Raw genomic sequence first — 23,368 nt, forward strand, 5'->3', positions numbered from 1 at the left:
TGTCTTTCTGGCAGTCCAGAGTATCTGCAAAGCTCTCCTCCAGCACCATGTTTCAAATGAAGCAATGTTTTCTGTCAGCTTTCTTTACTGTCCAGCTTTCACACCCATACAAGGTGATTGAAAATACGAGCGTGTGGATGATCTTGGTCTTGGTCTCTCCTTTCGCTTGATTTTTTTTTCTTAATTTCTGCATTGCTGCCCTTCTAAGTCTCTATTCCTCTGATTTCTTGGCTAGCATTTGGATTCGTGCTTTGAACCAAAGCATACAAAATGAACCAGACCCAAAACAAAATCAGCCATGTGTCAAGATTAGACATTGGGATGAATATAAAAATGAATCAGGATATTTGTTAAATATCCCTGATTCATCAGATATTTGTTGCTTTCCATTTTGGGGTCAAGAGACCCCAATGAATACGAAGCAACAGATATAACCCTTTTATATGTGTCCTTTCCTTCCCTATCTGCTTATGCCCCTGCGGATCAGCTATCTTCAGGAGCATAAGCAGATGGGTTTTCCCTTTGGGCGTCTTGCTAAAGCCTGCCCGAAGGAAATCCCATCCCCAGGGCTGGGGGAATGGCTTGGTTCCCCTTTCCTCCTCTTCCTATCCCTGTGCGGCATAGGAAGAGGAGGGAAGGGATCAAAGAGAGATCAAATGGAGGAGGGGGGAAGGGATCAAAGCAATCCCACAGCCGTGGTTGCATGATTGCTTTGATCTCTGCTTTCCCTCCTTGCTGTGCTCCATGGGTTGTGTGATCACTTTGATCCCTTTTCCCCTCCTCTTCCTTTGCCCCATGGGGCATAGCAAAAGGAGGGAAAGCAAAAAGAAAAGAAAAAAAGACCCGACAAATGATGAACTAATTCGTTGTTTGTTGGGTCACACGGGGCAATTTGTGGTTCCAAACTTGATGACCCACGAACCAAGACGATGCACCATTTTAGCGCCTCGTCCCCATCTCTAGTCAAGATCTGTCTCCAGTTTCCCTCTATGATGAATGGTTCAACTTACCTTTTGGCCTAATATTACATAGATTTGCCCAGTGCAGCAGTGTTATGGGCGGGGACAAGCAGTGCTGAAGCTAATACAGTATTGCTAGGAATTGCCCTGGTATAAGTCATACTGTGCATTATGGGGAGAGTATAGTTGACACAGCTGCTTGTTTTAATATCCAGGCCCTCCTTGGCAAATTTACCAGGGCCTGGTCTACAAGAACAAGGTGTACAGAATCCTTGGGCAGTAGACTACCCTGTATGTAAATACAACCTATCTTCCAAAGGTTCTTCTCATTTTAAAAGTTAAATTTGCAGTTCCTGTAATTTAATAACACATCCCTAATTCTGTCCCTCACTTTCTCTTGAATTTGATAGGTTTTGCCTGAAAGGAATGTTTTATAGCTGGGTGTAAGATGTTAAAAATACCATCTTTTATTTTCTGGGCATCCTACCAGCTCAGGATTCTACCAGTTCATTTTGCTAATCTTGTAAGCTAAACAAAGAAATGAAAATTTAGGCTTCTTCCTAGCATTCACATATTTGAGGAAAATATTACTACTTGTAGCTCACTTGTGTGGACTTTTTTTGCCTTTAGAGAAATAAAATCAAGCAGTTCTGTCCAGTGACTTCAAATATCTGGAGAGAAATGTGGAGGATGACATGCCACTCAGGTGGCTTCACCTCCACTGCAGACCAGGTACTCCTACTGCCAAAGAGGTGCCCTCATATTGGGAATGTGGCTTGGTTTGCCATTGGAAAACCACACCTAGACTAACAATTTGGGGTTATGTGGCCAAAACGAATGTGAAGGTTCCGTATAATTTCTTTAATGCGGAAACTTTGTGAGAAAAAAAATCTGGGCTAGAACCTTTCATCTGGTGATGTCAGGGTTCTCTGGAAATGTCTAGGCCTGTATGAGGCCCCATCTGCAACTTAAGGGGAATAAGGAAGACATGAATTTGATACTGGAGGAAACTAGGCCAAGACAACGTTTTGCAAGGATGATAAGGGCAGAATTTAATGCTTGTATTCCTTCCTTTCCTGATGTCAAGAGCTTGTTTTTTTAAAAAGAAGATGGTAAAAGCGTGTGTCCTCTCATTCAGTGCCCCCACCCACAACTGCTGCTCCCATTTCTCTTGTCCTTTTATCCTTGTTACAAATCATTAAAGAAAATGGTTGTTTTTCAAAGCTGGAACTTGGGCCATCTGCTCCCCTGGTACCAGCTAAATCCTGCTGTAACCAATTCATTGGGATTACACTGACCTCCTCTAATCTCAGACCTTCCCCCTCTGCAGAGGATTTAAAAGGATTACAGACCGCTGATAATAAACTTTATTAAGGGGGGTGGTGGGTGTCAATCCGATTTGAAGCCTTTCCCCCCTTACATCTTCACTTTACTGGATGGAGGGGTGGGGAGAGAGCCAGATGTACCAGGGCAACAAGAGAGCCCAGGTTGCCCCTATTTGAAGAACTCTGTTTTGATGCATTTCCGCAACTGAGCGCTGCAGAGAAAGACAGAAGTTAATGAAAGGACTATAATTATCTGCATTCATTATTTCTGAAGAGTTGCCAGCAGATTTCTTTTAAAGTACTGTAGATGTGTTAAATTGTGATAGAAATTACATTAACATTCCAGTAAAATTTCCCAGTGGGATACTTCATATAGCTATACCTTTCAGTTTTTGTTTCCCTTACTCTTTCTTTTTTTTCTGTCTCCCTTATGATCCTTCTGTTCTCCCCACCCATTTTCCATCTTCTTCTGCAACTTCTTCTGTCCATCGCTTCCAAAACCTCACAGAGCTTTCTGTTACAGCATGGCATGATGGGGTGAGCACGGTTCTGTTGGACAACAGCAAAGACCAAGGTTTCAGAAATTTGGAAGGTATAAGAATGGGAGAAAGCAGGGCTTAACTTTCAAGGAAGGCTTTGTTCTGGAACCTGATTTCAAAGACACAATTGAGTCTGCTGCTCCTCATCCATAGGGATTAGGGGATAGGACTTCTAAACAGCTTTCCGTTCCATCACTTCTAATTCCCAAAAGTAATCACTGCAAAAGACACTTTCTGGTCCAGGTTTAGAAATATGAGGAAGTGAGAAAAGATGTTTTTTCACACTGCTGAAGACAATACAAAGGTTTCCATCAGAAATAAGTAACTCAGTTGCCTGGAGAGGATTCATTTCAGTAATCGCTGAGTCAAAGTTCTTTCTAAACAGAGCAAAAATGTATTCTTAGTGCTATACTATCATAAGATATGATCTAGCAACATTAACACATGAGGGAAGGGGGAAATGGTCCTTTTTACTTGTAGCTTTTGAGGGGAAACTATGCATTCACATTACTGTTGTAAGTTGGTTAGTAATTCCTAGCTCCTTCTGCAGATCTTCAAAACACAAAACACTAATGACTTAAAAGTTTGTGTATCTCTCCACCACAATCTAAGCTTAAGTCTACCCCATGTCATATTGCATCCATGGTTGGGATGCTGTCCCTATCAAAAAAAGAGCAGTGTTTAAATTCCATTTTGTGCAATGCAGTTTGATGTGGATGATAATTACAAATAAGGAAATAGAGATATGGACTTCTAATTTGAATATCTCCAAATAATGAAACAATTACCCAGGACAGCGTCCTGTGTATGATCGCTCTGAGTACTGCCCAGCCAAAAGCTTTCTGTATTCCAAAGCAGTATCAAACATGTTGTGATGTGTTAGTAATAGGCAGAATAGCTACAAAGGGATAAGGTACCTGTGCTGTGCAATTCACAGTCAGATTTGGGATATGAAGATATGTACCCAAGGATGTCTTATATATATATTGGTGGTTAAAACTCTTTTCATATCTTAAGTATATCACCCAATAACATAGTAAAAATAAGTTTTTAAAAGGACAGGTCCCTTGTAGATCAGTGGTCCCCAACCTTGGGCCTCCCGGTGTTCTTGGACTACAACTCCCAGAATTCTCCACCACCACTTCTGCTGGCCAGGATTTTTGGGAGTTGAAGTCCAAGAACATCTGGAGGCCCGAGGTTGGGGATCACTTGTAGATCATGCAACCAATGCTGCCTCTGTAGCAAATCATACACGAACATCCACATGTGTGTCTTATGCCATAGCAGTTAGAACTGTCCACCTCTGTACTGTCAAATATGGTATCCTATCGTCATCATCGTCTAGTCGTTTAGTCGTGTCCGACTCTTTGTGACCCCATGGACCAGAGCACGCCAGGCCCTCCTCTCTTCCACTGCCTCCCGTAGTTGGGTCAAATTCGTGTTGGTTGCCTCGAACACACTGTCCAACTATCCCATCCTCTGTTGTCCCCTTCTCCTCTTGCCATCACACTTTCCTAACATCAAGGCCTTTTCCAAGGAGTCTTCTCATGAGATGGCCAAAGTACTGGAGCCTCAGCTTCAGGATCTGTCCTTCCAGTGAGTACTCAGGGTTGATTTCCTTTAGAATTGATAGGTTTGTTCTCCTTGCAGTCCAGGGGACTCTCATGAGCCTCCTCCAGCACCACAATTCAAAGGCATCAATTCTTTGGCGGTCAGCTTTCTTTATGGTCCAGCTCTCAATTCCATACATCATGACAGGAAAAACCATAGCTTTGACTATTCGGACTTTTGTTGGCAAGGTGATGTCTCTGCTTTTTAAGATGCTGTCAAGGTTTGTCATCACTTTCCTCCCAAGAAGCAGGCGTCTTTTAATTTCGTGGCTGCTGTCTCCATCTGCAGTGGTCATGGAGCCCAAGAAAGTAAAATTTGTCACTGCCTCCATATTTTCCCCTTCTATTTGCCAGGAGGTGATGGGACCAGTGGCCTGATCTTAGTTTTTTTGATGTTGAGTTTCAGACCGTTTTTTGCACTCTCCTCTTTCACCCTCATTACAAGGTTCTTTAATTCCTCCTCACTTTCTGCCATCAGGGTGGTATCATCTGCATATCGGAGGTTGTTGATATTTCTTCCGGCAATCTTAATTCCGGCTTGGGATTCCTCCAGTCCAGCCTTCCGCATGATGTATTCTGCATATAAGTTAAATAAGCTGGGGGACAATTTACAGCCTTGTCGTACTCCTTTCCCAATTTTGAACCAATCAGTTGTTCCATATCCAGTTCTAACTGTTGCTTCCTGTCCCATGTATAGGTTTCTCAGGAGATAGATAAGGTGGTCAGGTACTCCCATTTCTTTAAGGACTTGCCATAGTTTGCTGTGGTCCACACAGTCAAAGGCTTTTGCATAGTCAATGAAGCAGAAGTAGATATTTTTCTGGAACTCTCTGGCTTTTTCCATAATCCAGCGCATGTTAGCAATTTGGTCTCTAGTTCTTCTGCACACATATATAGGTGAATTTTACATAAAAGAACATTCAAATGTGATATAGTGCAATGAGTGGTAATCTTTAGGGTCAGAGAGTCCCTAAGAACTGCACTAGTGTGCCTCCCCTCCATTAGCAAAATAGATAAAAAGAAGAAGTCCACTTCTAATTTTATTTTACCTGCACCCCCATGTTATTGCAAAGCCAACTATCCTGCATATTTCCCGGAACAGAACATGTTTCAGATATTTATTTCTGGGGGGACATCTGTGACACACAGAAACAGACTTGGGGTTGCTGCTGGCCACACTTTGCCCACCCTACTAGAGTGTTATCATCTCCGACAGAGTTTATCAAGAATGCACTGTTTCAGGAGTTTGATACCAGCACAATTGTCATCACTCCACTGTATAGAATTCCAGAAATTGTAGTTTGGAGAGATAGTTACAATGCTCTGCATTCTCAGTGTTTTTCATTCTTCTTAACCCACACCACCTTTTGATAAACATAACAATTTAATGTGCCCTTCAAAACTATCTCCCAAATAACTATGTGTAAAATTTGAAATTTGATAACTAAGCCAATCAACTAGTCAACCACTTATAAACTGTGTTTTGATCATTTCCTTCCCATTAAAGTTATGATAGTAGTTTCCTTTTTTCCACAGTATAAATGCTTCCCCTGAAATCCTACTACACCTGAGGACATGAACCAAAAGAATCATTGTTCCAGTGCACTGAACTACAATACTAAACTCTGGGGACTAAGCTGGGGGACAATATACAGCCTTGTCGTACTCCTTTCCCAATTTTGAACCAATCAGTTGTTCCATATCCAGTTCTAACTGTTGCTTCCTGTCCCATGTATAGGTTTCTCAGGAGATAGATAAGGTGGTCAGGTACTCCCATTTCTTTAAGGACTTGCCATAGTTTGCTGTGGTCCACACAGTCAAAGGCTTTTGCATAGTCAATGAAGCAGAAGTAGATATTTTTCTGGAACTCTCTAGCTTTCTCCATAATCCAGCACATGTTAGCAATTTGGTCTCGAGTTCCTCTGCCCCTTCGGAATCCCGCTTGTACTTCTGGGAGTTCTCAGTCCACATACTGCTGAAGCCTACCTTGGAGGACTTTGAGCATAACCTTGCTAGCGTGTGAAATGAGTGCAACTGTACGGTAGTTGGAGCATTCTTTGGCACTGCCCTTCTTTGGGATTGGGATGTAGACTGATCTTTTCCAGTCCTCTGGCCACTGTTGAGTTTTCCAAACTTGCTGGCATATTGAATGTAGCACCTTAACAGCATCATTTTTTAAGATTTTAAATAGTTCAACTGGAATGCCATCACCTCCCCTGGCCTTGTTGCTAGCCAGGCTTTCTAAGGCCCACTTGACTTCACTCTCCAGGATGTCTGGCTCAAGGTCAGCAACCACACTGTCTGGGTTGTCCGGGATATCCAAATCTTTCTGATATAATTCCTCTGTGTATTCTTGCCACCTCTTCTTGATGTCTTCTGCTTCTGTTAGGTCCCTCCCATTTTTGTCCTTTATCATGTCCATCTTTGCATGTTTCTCTATTATCTCCAATTTTCCTGAACAGATCTCTGGTTTTTCCTTTTCTGTTATTTTCCTCTATTTCTTTGCATTGTTCATTTAAGAAGGCCCTCTTGTCTCTCCTTGCTATTCTTTGGAAGTCAGCATTCAATTTTCTGTAACTTTCCCCATCTCCTTTGCATTTTGTTTCCCTTCTCCTCTCTGCTATTTCTAAGGCTTCGTTGGACAGCCACTTTGCTTTCTTACATTGCCTTTTCTTTGGGATGGTTTTTGTTGCTGCCTCCTGTACAATGTTATGAGCCTCTATCCAAAGTTCTTCAGGCACTCTGTCCACCAAATCTAGTTCCTTATATCTGTTCTTTACTTCCACTGTGTATTCACAAGGGATTTGGTTTAGATTATACCTGAGTAGCCCAGTGGTTTTTCCTACTCTCTTCAGTTTAATCTTTAATTTTGCTATGAGAAGCTGATGATCAGAACCGCAGTCAGCTCCAGGTCTTGTTTTTGCTGACTGTATAGAGCTTCTCCATCTTTGGCTGCAGAGAATATAATCAATCTGATTTCGATATTGCCCATCTGGTGATTTCCATATATAGAGTCGCCTCTTGTGTTGTTGGAAAAGAGTGCTTGTGATGACCAGCTTATTCTCTTGACAAAACTCTATTAGCCTTTACCCTGCTTCGTTCTGAACTCCAAGGCCAAACTTCCCTGTTGTTCCTTTTATCTCTTGACTCCCTACTTTAGCATTCCAGTCCCCTAGAATGAGAAGAACATCTTTCTTTGGTGTCAGTTCTAGAAGGTGTTGTAAATCTTCATAAAATTGTTCAATTTCAGTCTCCTCAGCAATGGTGGCTGGTGCATAAACTTGGATTATTGTGATATTGAAAGGTCTGCCTTGGATTGATATTGACATCATTCTATCATTTTTGAGATTATATCCCATTACAGCTTTTCCCACTCTTTTGTTGACTATGAGGGCTACTCCATTCTTTCTACGGGATTCTTTCCCACAATAGTAGATATGATAATCATCTGAGTTGAATTCACCCATTCCTGTCCATTTTAATTCACTGATGCCCAGGATGTCGATGTTTATTCTTGCCATCTCCTGTTTGACCACCTCCAGCTTCCCAAGGTTCATAGATCTTACATTCCAGGTTCCTATGCAGTATTTTTCTTTGCAGCATCTGACTTTCCTTTCACTTCCAGGCACGTCCACAGCTGAGCGTCCTTTCGGCTTTGGCGCAACCACTTCATTAGCTCTGGAGCTACTTGTGCTTGTCCTCCGCTCTTCCTCAGTAGCATGTTGGACGCCTTTCTACCTGAGGGGACCATCTTCCAGCGTCATATCTTTTAGCCTTTTGTTTCTGACCATGGGGCGCTCTTGGCAAAGATACTGGAGTGGCATTGCCAATTCCTACTCCAGGTGGATTGTGTTTAGTCGGAACTCTCCACTATGACCTGTCCTTCTTGGGTGTCCCTGCACGGCATAGCCCATAGCTTCTCTGAGTTACTCAAGCCCCTTCGCCACAACAAGGCAGCAATCCATGAAGGATTGGTAGTAATAATTTAAAGAATAAGGCAGTGGTTGTGAGAAACTCATAATTAGCTTTGGTCCAACTGAAGTCATACACCCTTACATCCCAGACAATATGCTATATGGAGAGGTTCTCCACACATTACAGTGATTGGACCACTAACTGATAGGACCAGAAGTAATTACAAGCAGCATAGCTAAGTAACTAGTTACACTGGATAAAAAGTAATATATTTAGTAACTGTAGTCCTTTTTAGTTATAATGAGTAATACCTAAGTTACATTGGTATAGTGGATAACAAAGACTTACTTCCAGAAGTTACTTTTGAGGCATTTATGACAAATGTTTTGAATTTGTCAGGTTTTATGCCCTCTGCTCCCTAATCTACTGTAAGTCACAAGGGAAGTATTCTTTGGTTTTGCCTTCTGTATTTTAATAAACATTTTGAATCTGCAGTATCAGAACTGACCACTAGTGGGAATTAAAGTATTTTTTATTTTTAAGTTCTTGTTGGTAATAATAATTTAACTTATTAATAACATGCAATGCAACCAATTACTCAAGTGATCACAGCAATGATACCCTGGCTGCCAAGAGGTAATGAGTAATGCAATGAGTTCCTTTAAAAAATGTAATGTTCCAAGCTGTGGATGGGATATAGAGGTAGTCTAGGTAGAAACCAAGTTTTCATAACAACTATGAAAAATTCATTATGCCTCAGTTCTCATGTTATTTTCCAGGTGTGACAAACTATCATCTACCAACAGTACCTGCCACAAATTATCCATCTGTGAGATTTTGGCATGCCAATAAGTAACTTTGGACACTCATTGTTTCATGTAATGAATGCCCCATTCCTCCTACATAACCTCTTACTGAAAATGACAAACGTAGCAAAAGAATACCTGCAAAAATACAAAACAAACAAAAAAACACACAAAAACGCTTGGATTTAAAAAAAAATTAATGATGGGGTTCCTTTTCTTTAATGGACTAACTGACATGTTGCAAGATATGACAAGCCGAGAACCACTGTTTTAATTAATATTTTCCCTCGTATATGGTCCAAAATTTTCTGTACACAACAGGCACTGCCACACAGGATGTATCTCATACCAATAATAGCAAAAATAATAACTAGAGATCTGCATCAAATAAGGAAATAATAACTTGGGCTCCATACTTCACAACCACCTCTGAGTATATGCAACCACACATCTAGGAAACCGTTTTCTATTTATTGTTTATTTATACATTTAAAACATTTTAATCTGCCTTTCTCCTTAAAAGAACTCATGGCAGCTTACATAATGAAAAGAATATTTAAAAGCTGAAAAGAATAAGTATACAAATACTGTTTTTAAAAATTAAACAAGTACTGGAGGGGGCAGCCATTGAGGTGGTGCTGGGTAGGGGAAGGAATGGCGGTGGGGGTAGAACGTGGTGGCGCTGTGGGCTAACGTGGTGAGGCTGTGGGCTAAACCACAGAAGCCTGTGCTGCAGGGTCAGAAGACCAGCAGTCGTAAGTTCAAATCCACGCGACGGAATGAGCACCTGTCGCCTGTCCCAGCTCCCGCCAACCTAGCGGTTCGAAAGCATGCAAATGCGAGTAGATAAATAGGTACCATCTCGGTGGGAAGGTAAACAGTGTTCCGTGTCTAAATCACACTGGCCATGTGACCACGGAAAGATTGTCTTTGGACAAACACTGGCTCTATGGCTTGAAGAGCGGGATGAGCGCTGCCCCCTAGAGTCGGACACGACTGGACAAAAATTGTCAAGGGGAACCTTTACTGGTTGAGAGGCAGTGTGGCTGGGCTGCTGCCGGTTGCTAGCCTTCCTGGGGGAGCTTGGACTCCCTCAGCCTTACAGGGCTGGACCTGTGCTTCTTCTGGCTGCTCCATCCCCTCCTCAGTGCCAGCCACCTAGCTCAGGGGAAGAAGGGGCTTCAGAAGGGGTTTTTATTGTGATTCAGTTATCAGTTGCCAACAGATTGAGTAAGCAGAGACCCACAGTGAATCTGAGGGAACAGGAAGTGGGGAGGGTGTTGGAGGGGGCAGCCATTGAGGTGGTGCTGGGTAGGGGAAGGAATGGCGGTGGGGGTAGAACATGCCCACATAGGAGAAGAGAGAAGAGAGGTTAGATATCTTACATCTATCCCCTTTTCTAGTCCTACCCCCATCGGATGGTATCAGGTGACCATATCAGCAAACCCTCAAGCCACACGCCAAAATAAGACTGCCCTCATCCATGATGTAATTCTGGATGAGGGTGCTGAGCTGGCGTGCATTACTGAGACCTGGGTGGGAGAGGAGGGTGGTGTCCCCCTCTCCCAGCTGTGTCCATCTGGGTATTGAGTGCAGCACCAACGGCGCTTGGAGGGTCAGGGAGGGGGAGATGCTTTGGTTTATAGGAGTTCTATCTCCTTGACCAGGCTTCCTGTTCCTTTGAGAGATGGTCTTGAGGGCCTGTATTGTGTGTTGGGCTTGCGAGACAGATTAGGGATTCTGTTGGTGTACTGCCCACCCTGCTGCGTACCACCAGTCTCCCTGCCTGAGCTGACGGAGATAGTCTTGGACCTGGTGTTGAGGACTCCCAGGCTGTTGGTGCTGGGAGACCTCAACATCCATGCTGAGGCTGCATTGACTGGGGCGGCTCAGGACTTCATGGCCGCCATGACAACCATAGGGCTGTCTCAATATGTCATCGGCCCAACACATGCGAAGGCCCATACTTTGGACCTGGTTTTCTCAACAGGATTGGAAGATGGTGGTTTGGATGTGGAGTGGCTGGTTGTGACCCCCTTGTCATGGTCAGACCACTTCCTGGTCAAGTTTAGTCTATTAGCTTCTTCTCCCCTCTGCAAGGGTGGGGGATCTATTAAGATGATCCACCCTTGGAGACTAATGGATCCAGATGGATTCCTGAATGCTCTGGGGGATTATCCATCTGATATGGTTGGTGCTCCTGTCAAACCTCAGGTCACCTTATGGAATAAGGAGATGGTTGACACAATTGTGCATAAGTGCCCTCTCCCTGTACGCAGAGCCCAGACAGCTCCTTGGTATACATCTGAACTACAGGCGATGAAGCAAGGGGGAGACGGCTGGAGCACAGATAGAGGAAGTCCAATCAAACTCCCTAGGAGTCCAATCAAACATGACTTAGAGCCCATTATTGGGCCTATTTCATGGCAATACGGCTGGCAAAACGGGAATATTTCGCCATCCATATTGCTTCCTCAGAATGTTGTCCAACAGAGCTATTTCAGGTGGTTCAGGATCTTCTTCAAATGGGACATCCAGTGAAGGTCATGGACTGCTCATCAGCTCTCTGTGATGAGTTTGCCATTCATTTTGAGGGGGAAATCACTCAGATTCGCAATGGGTTGGATTCTACCATTAATGCAGAATCAGAGGATGTGTCCGGTGTGCCGTGCTTAGGTCAAGTATTAATGGTTAAGTTTCAATTGTTGAGACATGAGGATGTGGACAGAGTGCTTGGATCTGTTCACTCTACTACCACTGCACTTGACCCTTGCCCATCTTGGCTAATTGGAAGATCTGCCAGGGGTGTTCGCAATTGGGTCCAGGAGGCTGTGAATGCCTCTTTGAGAGAGGGAGTGGTCCCTAACGCCTTGAAAGAGGTAGTAATTTGACTACTCCTTAAAAAGCCTAACCTGGACCCAAGGCTGGTGGTTAACTACCGACCAGTGGCAAACCTCTCTTATTTGGACAAGGGTTGTGGCTGGGAAACTCCAGGCACTGCTGGATGAAATGGATTTTCAATTGGGTTTCAGGCCGGGCTTTGGTACAGAGACTGCCTTGGTTGCCCTGTATGATGACCTTTACCGGGAGCGAGACAGGGGGAATATGACCCTGTTGACACCCCTGGACCTCTCAGCAGCTTTTGACACCATTGACCATGGTGTCCTTCTGGATAGACTGGCTGGGTTGGGAGTTGGGGGCACCGCTTTATGGTGGTTCTGCTCCTTCCTGACTGACTGTGTCCAGAAGGTGATGTTGGGGGACAGTTACTCTGCCCCATGGCGTTTATCTCATGGGGTTCCTCAGGGCTCAATACTGTCCCCCATGCTGTTTAACATCTACATGGAACCACTGGGAAAGGTCATCGGGAGGTTTGGGCTGAGGAGTCAGCAATATGCTGACAACAGTCAATTCTACATCTCATTTTTCCACCAATCCAGGTAAGGCGGTTTTTGTGCTGAAGTCGTGTCTGGACCTGATAATGGACGATATGAGGGTTAATAAATTGAATCTCAATCCAGACAAGACGGAAGTGCTGTTAGTGGGGGCTTCACCGGACAGGCTAGAGAGCCATTTCCCTGCCCTGAATGGGGTTGCACCCCCCCAAGGGACAGAGTGAACAGCCTGGGGCTGCTCCTGGACCCCGGTCTAACTCTGGAAGCCCAACTGGACTCAGTGGCTAGGAGCACCTTCCTTCAGCTGTGGAAATTATATCAGCTATGGCCCTACCTGGACGAGCAGAGTCTCATGACATTATGCATGCACTAGTAACATCCCATATAGATTACTGCAATGTCCTGTGGGTGGGGCTGCCTTTGAAGACGGTCCAGTGACTGCAACTGGTTGAGAATTGAGCTGCACGGCTGGTGAGTGGTGGGGCCGCTAGGGAACACATCAGGCTGATTCTGTTCAAATTACATTGGCCACCAGTCCCTGCCTGGGCCCAATCCAAAGTGCTTGTTTTGTCATATAAAGCCCTAAATGGCTTGGGCCCTGGATACCTGAAGGACCACCTCCTTCCACATGAACCTACTCAGCAATTAAGACCTAGCCAGGGGGCCATTTTGAAAGAGCCGTCCCTCAAGGAGGTAAGAGGGATGGCTTGTAGACAAAGAGCCTTTTCCACAGCTGCCCCCAGACTATGGGACACCATCCTGAGGGAGATTTGTCTAGCGCTGACGTTGATGACATTTCAGCTCCAGGTCAGAACCTTCCTGTTCCAGAAGGTTTTTAATTGAAATGTCAACACTGGTTCCGGATCGCAATTTTTAGAGCATTGTATTTTTAATTGTATTTTAATTGTTTTTATCTTTTAATTGAATTCAAATTGTTGTAAGCTGTCCAGAGACCTTTGGGTAGTGTGGACGGCATATAAGTTACATAAATAAATATTATATTTCAAACAACAAAAGCAATACTAAAAATACACTTAAAAGCAACAAAGTACAACAAGCCATTTAAAAATTCCCTCTCAACCAGCCAGTAAGAAAGTATTTGCCTGCTTGCAGAAGGACAGCAAAGAGGGGGCCAGCATAGCTTCCCATGGGAGGAGGTTCCAGAGTCTGGGAGCAGCCACCAAGAAGGCCCTCTCCCGTGTCCCCACCAAGTACACCTGTGAGGGTGGCGGGACCAAGAGAAAGGCCTCCCCTGATTATTTTAATGCCCAGGCAGACTCATAGAGAGAGAGAGAGAGATGTGGTCTTTTACATGGCTTGGACCCAAGCCATTTAGAGCTTTGTAGGTTAAAACCAACACTTTGAATTGTGCCTAGAAATCAATCTGCAACCAGTGGAGGTGCTGTCACGGGAATTATACATTTCTTGTAATCAGCCCCAGTTAACAATCTGGCTGAGGCATTCTGGACCTGCTAGAGTTTCTGAACACTTTCCAAGGGCAGCCCCACAGAGACTGTTGCAATAATGCAGCTGAGATGTAACTAGGGCATATGTCACCATGGCCGGATGAAGAAAGAGGCACATCTCACGCACTAGTTTTCTACACAGTGGTACTGAGTTCTGTCCAGCCTGTTGCTTTCTGTATGCACAGTACACAGTCAAGTGTGACAGTTACTACCAAATATACCTCCAAGAAACAAGGACATGTCCAGTGTGTAAAAAAGAAGCTTTGGTCTGAATAGGATTCTGTGGCATCATGTAGAGTTCAGTTTACTGGCTGAACTTTGTTTTGACATAAAAAAACTGGAAAGTAGCAAACAACGTAAAGAATATGACTTCTATGCTGGACTGGGAGAGCTGATGGTTTCCAAAAGGGAGGGGGAAGAGGTGAGGATTAGAAGTTAATATAATGGTAGGGCATTACTTTTAACAAAGAGCTAGGAATTAGATTGTTTGTCACTTTCATTATTAACCCTATCATGAGCAGTTATTCTTTTATCCAGAAGGGCTAGAGGATGGGCACCTTTTGGAAGGGGTAAAACACAGGGGCGAGGGACAGTGTCTAAAGGATCTGGAAGAGAGGAGGGAGATCCAGAGGTTAGAAAATGGAAGGGAGAAGGTGGTAATTGGAAGGACTAGTGGCATCTGGTGAAAGAGGAGAGGGAGAAAGAATTGGAGAGGAGGGAAATCTGGATGGACACACCGGAGGGGAGCCTGCAAGGGAGTACTGTGTTGACCTTTGGTTGGTCACGGGACACTATTGCTCAAAGTAGCCACCCCCCAGAACCAGCCCCAACAGCTCCTACACAGCTGTGTTGTTGGAGGAAGCGGAGACAATTCAATTGCCTGCAGCAGTTGGAAGCCAAGGTATGGGCTATCCAATGCATGACTTACTCATCCTGTAAGAGATTAGGATGATTTGGAACCTCTAAAGGCTTGCATGAGGAGGTTGAAGTGACTGCTCTCCACTTTTGGTCTTGAGTATTGGTCAAGAGTGGACTAGTAAGGGTAGATTACCATGTATTGTTAGAGTAGTCTGTTTTTATCTGGTTTGTTCATTAATATTGAATTACACCAGAGATTTTGACTCTGACTAGAGATGGTTATGAACCACCGGTTTGGCAGTTCATGCCAGTTTGGCTGATGGCCACATCGCTGATCCGTAGTTCTGATCCACTCAGAGGCAGTGCCCAGAGGAGGCGGGCAGGGAAGTGAGGTGCTGCTTCCAAATGGATACCCACTAGTGGGAGTGAGGTGCCAAACTACAGATCAGCTGTACAGCCATCAGCCAAACTGGCACAAACTGATGAATCAACAGTCTGTGCCCATCACTAGCTCTGTCTTTTATGTCTGGAACAGTAGATCCCTTTGGGGACACTTACAGTTCTAGTTCTGCAAGCAAATCTTCATGTATTGTAGATGTTTTGGTGCAATGGGTCATGCTTTCCCCCCCCCAAAAAAAATTTCCCACAGGTGTGTGTTCTGTCCGGACATTTGCTTATACCTATGTATGTACTGATGAAATACCTTCATATCAGACAGAACAGAACTTGACATAACACCTTTCTGTTTCTGATAATGCGCTGCTTTCAAAGACACCTGTCTGTCCTCCTAAAACCTTGACTGATGCATCACACTGAATCATGAGTTGCTCTTTAGGACTGCTGCACTTCTAAAATAAAATACCGTTTGGAAAGTATCTACATGTTTCTTTGTTCACTCCCATGTTGTGTCAGCTGCCTCAGAAGCTCACACTGCTCTTGGAGGTGATTGTAAAACAAGGCAGTTGGCAATTCCCACAAATTTCTGGACCCATTTAATATCTTGGGGTGTCCCAAAAATAGTATTCCCATGACTCTACTTCAGTTGGACCCTGTTCAGTTTAATATTTTGTTCTCTGAATCTTTTCAGAAATGCTATTACTTTACAGTTCCTGGGTGCAATGTACAGGAAAGCCCATTCACTTTTTCCCACCCTTGTAATCAAACCCTTGCATCCTTTTTTTGTTTTGCTGTTGTTTTACTGCCATACTCCACAGCGTTCTGAAAAATTGCGTTCTTGACTAGTGGAGCATGTGTTTCATTGTAGGTGTCATCCAAAACTAGGAAGCATCCTTTTGTAGCGCATCAAGCTTTGCAATTACTTACCTTCATCTGCTGCATTGTACTTAGTTCCAAATGTTCACTTATATTCTAGAGGTGCATCTCTTTTCTTATATCTGGGTAGTGAGCATCCAAATTTGATTGTCATGTGGTGACTTCTTGTCTTCATCAGGTGCATTTATCCATTTATCGACTTCTCTTTCTGGCATCTGCAAAATCTTTCCCCAGGATCATAATAATTACAATAAAAAGGAGACTACACAAGCAAAGAGAAGAAAGCAATATGTCATGTCTTTGTTTCTACACACATTAGCTATTGAGTAGTTTCTTAGCCAGTTATTTTTCCTCTATTTTTCTTTTCAGTAATTTCTGTCCATACTGGTTTGTCCTTTGCCTTAGTCTCTATACTGAGATAATTTTTAGAGAGAGAAAGAATTGAATAGGTGGCAGGGAATTAAAAACTTTGGCTAAGGTGTTGGTTTGTCTTTATTCAGGCCAATAAAAGGGACTAACAATGGGAGTCTATTTGAAGGCAACTGCTGAAATTATCCCAAAAGTTTGGGATAGAGAGATCCCCTATTCCATCAGCAAGCCATCCTTGCCTCTTACGTGTGGCTTAGACTGCTGCCTTCTCATCTGGATTAGTTTCATGGGCTGGCACATTTTGCAGCATAGCTGGTGTTCACCTATACCTTATACTGAGGTTTTGTTTGCATATGTTGATTTCTGGTGGGATAGATGAGTCCTTGACAGAGGGTTGAGGCTAGAGACTCTTTTTGGTCCTGCATGAGTCTGTGATTCTATGATCATTTTCAGTGTTGTTGTTCTGTTTCCATAAAATGAGATATTCTTTGTTGCAGACCTACCTAGAAAGCTGACCTGTCTGATTCTAGCAAAGCAGCAATTCACATCTCCTACTGAAGCCTATAGATGTTCTTGTAACAGTTTTGGAAGGGTGTTTCTGTATATGTTCACAGCAGGGGCAGCCCATGATCGGAGTAAAGGGCTTCCACTCAAAATGGCATAGCAACCACGCCCCAAAACCAGATACTGACTGACACATGGGTTACTTTCTTCTCCTGCTGCTGTTAACTAGTAAGGCCGAAGGACATATCTTGTTTTTAATGAAATTATTTATTTACTGGGTTGCTAATTATGCTGTCAACGTTGAGGAAGTATTGTTCCCTCCAAGGCTGCCACCATTGCTTTCTCCCAGGACAATTTGCTGCCTTCACCAGTCAAACTGGTGAACTACTCATTCCCACATATGGAAAACAACTGGACTGGCAGCTTCAGTGCCAGCCACAGGACAGTGTCTTCGGTGAAACCCACTGCTGTCACCAGGACCCTGAGCAATTGTCTCCCTTTACCTAATGGAAGGGCTTATACCCATCTGTCCTTGTTCTGTCTCACACACATATATACTTTCTTGCTGCTGTTCCATTTATAGCAAGCTGCTCACTGAAATTTAGCAGGCAATTTCCTGTCTCGAAGGCATACTTCACTTGCATGATGCCTATATCAATCTGACTAGTGGAGAGAAGATACACTTCGGGGGGGATTCTTTAAGGGTCTTGGTGGGATCTGTGTCCAGTACTTTGGCAACTGAAACTGGTCCCCATGTTAGCAAAGTTGTATTCCTATTAAAGAAGATGTACTGTATACAATTCCTGGCATGCAGCTGATTCTCTAGTGGATCTGCCCTGTGTCCCCTCCTCAACCCTCAGATTGATAAGCAAGGCATATGCATGCATGTGTGGGAGTGTATTCCTCCTTATCATTAGCAGAGCTGCCACTGCTGCCTTTCACTATGATTTCCCCTGGGCACATGTTAGCAATAGTAATAATAAGTCAGAGGTTTTATGTGTCCACCCACCTATCCTCATTTCAACAAGCTGATCCTTCCACCCCCAACACAGCTTTCCATTAAAAAAAAACTGGAGCAGGAGGGACTGTCTCAACAATTTAAAAGAACCTCACATTTTTAGGGTTGTTGTTTTAACAGTTTTAATTCCATATAATTTTCATAGTAGAATCAACCAATGCAAAGAAGGGAGAGATATTTTCTAGAATTTTTGTTCCTGCAGAATCTGAAAAGCAAAAGGGATCAAATGAAAATTGTAAAAAATAAATAATACTTGCCTATTGTGACCTGAAATATGAAACATTCAAAAGTATTGCTTAATGTAGGGACGGTTTGGCAATCCTATTGTAGAAAACAAAGAGAATATTAGTTGCAAAAAGGCAGCACATGGCCAAATAACCTACTGACTGATAACCTAGGATAAATAGCACCACCTGCAAGGTGTGCCCCCTAGGTTTTGTAGTCTTGCCTGTTTGTGCTATAACATTTGTTAGACAGACAGGCAGACCGACTGACTATCCACCCGTCCATCCATCCATCCAACCAACCAACCTACCTACCCATTAGTGAATGCACTGTCTGGGCAGTTATAAGTTAAAACTTAAAAATCTTGCACTCCCCACACATCAATCATACAAAAAAGGAAAAGGAAAACAAGAAAAATAACATGTCAATATTAACATCATTCAGTAGACTCTGTTGTTGAAGGCAGCTTTGAATACTTCTGTTTTCAACCATTTCCTGACCTTAGGAAGGGAAGAAACCTGCTGTATCTCCACCTATTCCAGATAGCAGGAGCCACCATAATATTTATGCTGCTCATAAGACTTAGTAATGTTGGAGGAGGGCAAAATACAGCCCTGTAAGTGCTGCTGGATGGAAACCCCAAGCATTCCTCCCCTACTGGATATGCTGGCTAGAGCAGATGAGACAGGTGGTTAGACATATCTACAGTATCTGCAATAGTGACAAAGCACCTCTGCCGTTGATTTACACAGTTGGTTTATTTATTTATTTATTTATTTATTTATTCAATTTATATGCCGCCCAAACTACCCAGAGGTCTCTGGGCGGCTTACAATAATTAAAATTCAATACAGCAAAAGATAAAATAATTAAAATACAATTGTGACAGGAACTATGCAAGTAATTTTGCAATTAAATTCTGCAGTCTGTGCTACCTGGAAATGACACCAAGCAAACCTCACACAGTAACAAACAGGATTCCAGCCTGAATATTGTAAGCCCGAACACTAGGGCAATGTAATGAGAAATGAAAAGTACAGTTTGTCATAGCTGATTATTCAGGATAAAGTAAATGAGAAAAGACACGAAAACCTAAATCGAATTGCTAATCCCAACTAGACTAGGCCCATTGAATCAATGGGATCCACTTTTTTTGTTGATTTAGTTTATGATTCAAGGAGTCTACTTTAGCTGGGACTAGTGCCTAGTGACTATTGAATTTTAAGTCCAAGACACTAAGCTCATCTTTGTACATCTTGTAGCCAAGGCCAAACATTCTGTTTCTTTCACCTCTAAGTCTTCTTCTGTGCTCTGTTGTTTTAAATGTGTTTTAATATTGATTTTAGTTACCACTTTAATATAGTACATGTTTAATCATTTTAAAATATTTGTATACTTACTGTTTTAGCTTTAAATACTGTTTTAGTAATGTAAACTGCCTTGGGTCCTTTTGGGGAGAAAGGCAGCATAGAAATATTTTAAATCAATATAATATTTAGGAGTCACCTATTAGGCTGAACTCACCATAGGAGAAGGGTACATTTTGTCCCTGCACTCTGCAGACTATCAGAATCATAGGATAGTTGAATTGGAGAGGGTCTATAAGGCCATCAATTCCAACCCCCTGCTTGATGCAGGAATCCAAGTCAAAACACATCTGACACAAGTTATGAATTTTTTTCCTGATATTCAACCTAAATCTGTCTTCCTGTAGATTGAGCCCATTGTTATGTGCCTTGCACTTTGCAATGATCGAGAACAGATCCTGTCCCTCCTCTGTATGACTACCTCAAGTATTTGAAAAGTACTATCATATCTCTCCCTCCCCCACCAAGTCTTCTTTCTTCAAGGCTAAACATGCCCAGTTCTTTCCGTCTTTCTTCATAGAGCTTGGTTTCCAGTCCCCTGATCATCCTTGTTTCCCTCCTCTGAACCTGCTCCAGTTTGTTGGCATCCTTCTTCAAGTCTGGTGTCCAGAAATGCACACAGTACTTTAGATGAGGCCTATCCAGTGCTAAATAGAGGGTGACAAATACTTCCCAGGATTTGCAGACTACTTTTGTTAATTCATCATAAAACAGTATTTGCCTTTTTTTTTTTTTTTTTTTGTGGTCACATCACACTGTTGGCTCATATCCAGCTTTTTATCTACAATGATTCCAAGATCCTTCTCACTCATAGTATTTCTGAGCCATGTATCTTGTACCTATGCATTTGGTTTTTCCCACCTAGGAGAAGAACTTTGCACTTACCCTGTTAAATTTCATTCTGTTGTTTTTAGTCCAGTGCTCAAGCCATTGAGATCTTTTTGAATTTTGTTCCTGTCTTCCAAGGTATTAGCTATTCCACCCAATTTTGTGTCATCTGCAAATTTGATCAGAATTCCCTGAACTATCTTATCCAAGTCAATAACGAAAATGTTAAAGAGCACTAGACCCAGGACTGAGCCTTGGGCTACCTCACTTGCTACCTTTTCCTAATTTGAGAAGCAGGCATTTATAAGTATTCTTTGAGTATGATTCTGTAACCAGCTAAGTATCCATCTGACATTTGTTCTATGCAGCCCATAACTCATTAGCTTGCTAATCAGAATATCGTGGGGCACTTTTTGCTGAAGTCAAGATATGTCTACAGCATTCCCACCATTTACCAGGGAGGCTACCTGATCAAAAAATCAGATAAGAATAGTCTGGCAGGATTTGTTCTTGACAAATCCATGTTGGGTTCTGGTTATTACTGTATATTTTTCAAGGTGTTTCCAGAGTGACTTCTTTATAATCTGCTCCTGAATTTTCCCTGGGATTGATGTTAAGCTGACTGGTGTGTAGTTCCCAGGTTCCTCCTTTTTGCCCTTTTTGAAGAATGTGACAACATTAGCTCTCCTCCAAACATCTGGTGCTTCACGCATCCTCCATGATTTCAAGAAAATAATAGACAGCAGTTCTGCGATCTCTTCAGCCAGTTCCTTCAATATCTTTGGCTGCAGTTCATCAGACCCTGGGGATTTGAACTCATTTAAAGTAGTAAGGTACTGCTTGACTGTTCATCAATTTCAAGCTGCATTCCTATCCCCTCTCTTTGTACTGCACATTTGCTTGGAGACTGTCTTTTGGGAAAAGACTGAGCTGAAGAAGGAATTGAGCACTTCTGCCTTTTCTTTGTCATCTGTTCTCATTTTCCCATTCCCATTGAGTAGCTGAGCCATCTTTCTTTTCTCTTTTGTTATACACATGCCTGAAGAATACTTTCTGCTGCTTTTAGCATTTCTTGCCAACCTCACCTCTTTCTCAGCTTTTGCCCTCCTAATGACATCCCTGCAATTCTTTGCTTCTTGTCTGTACTCTTCCTTTGTAGTCTAACCTTCCTTCTACTTCCTATATGTGTCTTTTTGTGGTTTTCAGGTCCTCTCTGAACATTTTGTGAAGCCACATTGGCCTTTTTTTTCTTGTTGGAATTGTTTGTAGTTGTGCCTTTAGATCTTCCTTTTTTCAGAAACTCCCACCCATCTAGGACTCCTTTTCCTGTTAGGATTTCCTGTCATGGGACCTTACCTATTACTGTTCTGAGTTTATTAATTCCACATGAGGTGGGATATTCATTTTTTTAGGTGCAGGGTCCTCTGGAATAATAGATCTCTCCTTCTTCAGATTCATTGTCTTTCACATGCAGGAGGTTGGCAAAACCTTCTGGCAGAGGGGGCAGTGCTAGACCACTTCTCTATCTGCAGTGAGCTTACCCTCACAGATAACGTCTGACTAGGTTTAATGATTTGCAGGTAGAAGTATCACTATTAGAAGTTCAGGTTCACAGTTCCTCAGTAATAAACTGGATATAAAAACTATAATCTAGTAATCTCCCGGAGAAGATTGAATGGCCCATGAAAACTAATGCTAAAAGCAGGGGTTTTGGGGAGGTTGGTGCATTATTTAAATACATCCAACTTTTCCATCTGTATTGAGTAGTTCACCAATGCCTTAGGGGGCGAAATGCAACCTCTTGTTGAACTGTACCATTTCAGCATGCAGAAGGCAAATCAAATGCATGACTTTATCTTCAAGTAACCTGAATATATATTAGGCATCAAAGGAAAAGATCCACTCCCCTTACATCCTATTTTGAGTGTGCAAGGAATTGCATGTGTATGTGCACACATTCATTCATTCGTTCGTTTGTTTAGTCATGTCCCCATGGACCAGAGCACGCCAGGCCCTCTTCTCTTCCACTGCCTCCTGGAGTTGGGTCAAATTCATGTTGGTTGCTTCAATGACACTGTCCAACCATCTCATCCTCTGTCATACCCTTCTCCCTTTGCCTTCACACTTTCCTAACATCAGGGTCTCTTCCAGGGAGTCTTCTCTTCTCATGAGATGGCCAAAGTATTGGAGCCTCAGCTTCAGGATCTGTCCTTCCAATGAGCACTCGGGGTTGATTTCCTTTAGAACTGATAGGTTTGTTCTCCTTGCAGTCCAGGGGACTCTCAAGAGGCTCCTCCAGCACTACAATTCAAAAGCATCAATTCTTTGGTGGTCAGCTTTCTTTATGGTTCAGCTTTCACTTCCATACATCACTACAAGGGAAAACCATAGATTTGACTATGCGGATTTTTGTTGGCAAGGTGATGTCTCTACTTTTTAAGATGCTGTCAAGGTTTGACATCACTTTCCTCCCAATAAGAAGGCGTCTTTTAATTTTGTGGCTGCTGTCTCCATCTGCAGTGGTCATGGAGCCCAAGAAAGTAAAATTTGTCACTGCCTCCATATTTTCCCCTTCTATTTGCCAGGAGGTGATGGGACCAGTGGCCATGATCTTAGTTTTTTTATGTTGAGCTGATTCAGACTGTTTTCTGCACTCTCCTCTTTCACCCTCATTACAAGGTTCTTTAATTCCTCCTCACTTTCTGCCATCAGAGTGGTATCATCTGCATATCTGAGGTTGTTGATATTTCTTCCGGCAATCTTAATTCCAGTTTGGGATTCCTCCAGTCTGGCCTTTCGCATGAGGTATTCTGCATATAAGTTACATAAGCAGGGAGACAATATACAGCCTTGTCCTACTCCTTTCCCAATTTTGAACCAATCAGTTGTTCCATATCCAGTTCTAACTGTTG

The sequence above is a fragment of the Pogona vitticeps genome, chromosome 4, assembly GCF_051106095.1.
Source record: "Pogona vitticeps strain Pit_001003342236 chromosome 4, PviZW2.1, whole genome shotgun sequence".
Lineage (NCBI taxonomy): Eukaryota > Metazoa > Chordata > Lepidosauria > Squamata > Agamidae > Pogona > Pogona vitticeps.